This window comes from Schistocerca americana, chromosome 2 (genome assembly GCF_021461395.2).
Source record: "Schistocerca americana isolate TAMUIC-IGC-003095 chromosome 2, iqSchAmer2.1, whole genome shotgun sequence".
Lineage (NCBI taxonomy): Eukaryota > Metazoa > Arthropoda > Insecta > Orthoptera > Acrididae > Schistocerca > Schistocerca americana.
Window position 1 is genome coordinate 915,629,022 of NC_060120.1, and position 3,814 is coordinate 915,632,835.

Sequence of the window (3,814 nt, forward strand, 5' to 3'; positions counted from 1 at the left end):
CACAGACACACATATATATATATATATATATATATATATATATTTGTGTGTGTGTGTGTGTGTGTGTGTGTGTGTGTGTGTGTGTGTGTGTGTGTGTGTGTGTGTGTGTGCAGCAGATCTATGTGTATTTTCTTTACATGTTTTGTTATCTTTACTGGTCATTTTTTATACTTTTAACCATATGCATATACATTAACTGACATAAACACTATGTGATCCAAAGTGTCCAGACACCCCAAAATCATACTTTTTCATGTTAGGTGCATTGTGCTGCCACCTGCTGCCAGGTGCTTCATATCAGCGACCTTTGTAGTCATTAAACATCGTGAGAGAACAAAATGGTTCAAATGGCTCTGACTACTATGGGACTTAATATCTGAGGTCATCAGTCCCGTAGACCTTAGAACTACTTAAACATATCTAACCTAAGATCAACACACACATCCATGCCTGGGGCAGGATTCGAACCTGCGACCGTAGCGGTCGCGCGGTTCCAGAATGAAGCGCCTAGAACCGCTTCGCCACACCGGCCGGCCGTGAGAGAACAGAATATAACGCTCCGCAGAACTCACAGACTTCGAACGTGTTCAGATGATTGTGTGTCACTTGCGTCGTACGTCTGTAGTCCTAAATATCCCTAGGGCCCCTGTTTTCGATGTGACAGTGAAGTGAAAACGTGAAGGGACACATACAGTACAAATGTGTACAGGCCGAGCTCGTCTGCTGACAGAGACCACTGGCAGTTGAAGAGCGTCATAATGTGTAATGGGCAGACATCTATCCAGACCATCAAACAGGAATTGGTGCCACCAGAGGACGTTCTCCTGTCGTCCGACATGACGCAAGTAACGTTATCCAAGATGGATACACGTGATGTATCCACCACGAGCTCCAGAGCTCAAGTGGTTTAGTTCATCTCGTCAACACCAGAGGACGCAACCGCGACGACGGGTGATGATGTAAGATCGACTGCTCTCTCTCGCCCACTCGCATTATAACCAGACAGGCGCCGCGCCACCGGCCCGCGGTCGTCCGACCACTTACATCACACACCCTCGGTCGCCACGTCCATACACGCGCTGGACATAGTCTTCGGTAAATATGCTAACTAAAGTGACACTCACATCGCGTATCTAACCTACAAGTTACCTAAGTACTTAATTCCATTTCAATTTTAATCGTATTCAATTATTCAGATTACAATTTGAGTATTCAATGATTAAATGACAAGTTCCACATTTTCCCACTATCACTGTGGTGTTGATATAGGTACGAAAAGGGGTTCGGTATGCTTTCAACTACCTTAATTTCAACAACTTTTCCGGAAAACCCAGCTACCCACTGTGTAGCAAGAATATCATATCCTGCCAAAAAACGATAAACAGTCTCCTTTTTACGATAATCCATTCCCTTCTTTTTCGTGGTTATAGTGTAGAACTGCTAATTTAGGTAACTGGGTGACATGGACAAGTAGTTCAAACTAGGTAATTGAAAGCATAGCAAATCCCTTGTCGTAACTATATGAAAATAAACAGAGTGCACTGCATCTTTACTCTCCCCAGCAGCCCAGAGCCGACTGAATCGTTTTCCTCGCCATCTTGGTTTATGTCACGAAAATGACGACAGCGTTCTCTGCTGGTAGTACTCGGTACCAGACCACGTGGAGAACACACTGTTTGCTGCCATCAGTGATAACTGTACTTGCATCATCAGCAGGTGTCTCGGAGGCGACCTCTGGTGGCGACGAAATGCACTAAGACAGTTGGGGCGTGGAGCTCGTGGTGAACCCACTAGGTGGCGCCATCTTAGATTACGGTACTTGTGTCATCACCTGACGTCAGTACAGCGTCCTCTAGTGGCATCGATATGAACTAAGTCAGTTGGGCTATGGACTAAGTGGCGAATGCACTTGGAGGTGGTGCTGCCTCTAATTGTTTAAATAAAGACTGGTGTATGATATCTAAAGTTGACAATTAGCAAGCATGTTTGCAGGGTCTTTTACATGGATTATGATTTTGACACTTTACGAGCAGTTTGGCTCTCTCTACGTAAATGTATTGCATTCTTTATGAGTGGCTCCCATGTCTGTAGGCTGTGCAGTGCGTTATTTTCGACGGTTTATAATTAGCAAGCGTGTGTGTAGAGCCTTACACATGAGTTATGTAGGAGTAGTTTGCAGGTCTGTGTGCTGTGGGTCATGTCAGAGCATGTGTTCTGTGATAAATATACTCCATCGCTAAATAAATTGCTCCAAAGTAAATAAAGTAGAATGATTCCTCAGCCTAGTGCAGGCTGAGTCCTTTTACCACCCGCTTCGGAAGAGGTGGCGGCCTGGTGACGTAGCTTAGTGGTGGTGGTGACCTTTGTTTGCAACAACGCTCTTATGTTGGGAGCGAAAGCACAAGTGACCTTTCTTTACTGCCAGAATTCAAACTTGGTGACAGTTCCTAGGAGGAGGTGGCGGTCAGGTGGCTGAGGTTAGTACAAGTGTCCTTTCTTCCCACAGTTTTCTTACATACAATCACATGACTATTGGTTCAGCATTCTAGAGGGGGGGGAGGGGGGGTGCTAGGTCATGAATGAACACCATGCTGATAGTGGGAAAATGTGATACTTCTCATTTGACCATTGAATATTGAAATTGTAAATTGAATTATTGAATATGATTAAAATTGAAATGGTATTAAGTACTTAGGTAACTGATAGGATAGGTGCACAATGTGGATGTCACTTTAGCTAGCATATTTACAGAAGACTATGTCCAGCACATGTACGGAGGTGGCGACCGAGGGTGTGTGATATAAGCAGTCGGCCGACTGCAGGCTGGTGGCATGGCGCATGTCCGGTTATAACCCACATGCGGGAGAGAGTTTAGACGATCTTTTGTCATCACCTGACATCATGGTGGAGTGCTCTGGTGTTGACGAGCTCTGGAGCTCATGGTGGATACATTGGGTGCAGCCATATTGAAAACAGTACTTGCGTAATGCTCTGATGTCAGGAGAATGCCCTCTGGTGGCAGTGATATGAACCAAGCCAGTTGGAGTCCAGACCAAGTGAAGAACACATCCACTTGAAATTGGTTAAATAATAAAGACAAGTCCACTTTCCTGCCACTTAACTAGGTGTGACGCATTATCATGTTGTAATTTGAACATACTGCCATTTCCTGGGGGGGGGGGGGGGGGTTAGGTTAGTGAAGGTAGCCCAATTGACCTTCCCACCAAATTTAAAACTTCTCGCCAAAATCTGCCAACTTGGATAACATCCCGTTGGTGGTCTCTGGTGGCGACGATATCAACTAACCTAGTTGGGGTCTAGAGCTCATGGCGAACACGCATGCTTGAAACAGGTTAAATAATAAATACATGTCCCTTTGTCCCGCCATTTTTCTTGGTGTCATGCATTATTATGTTGGAATTTGAAATTCGTGCCATTATTCTGGCAGAGGGGGGCATGGCCCTTTCCCGTCAAAATTCAAACTTCCTACCATATCCACCATCTTGAATGACGTAATCGCCGTCATCTTGGATGACGTCATCGTCGCCATCTTCGATAACGATACTTTGCACTAGAACCAGCCTAGCCCCAATACTACTGTGTGTGTTGAAAATGTCTCAAAGAACACATATTGATGACGTTACGAACGGTCGAATACTAGGACGTCTGGAGGCTACTCAAACACAACAGGTCGTAGTGTGGGCTCACTCTGTGCCACAAAGAGTGATCTCAGTATTATGGCAACGAATCCAGCCGACAGGAAATGTGTCCAGGCGCTACAGTACAGGACGACCACAGTGTACAACAGCAAAAG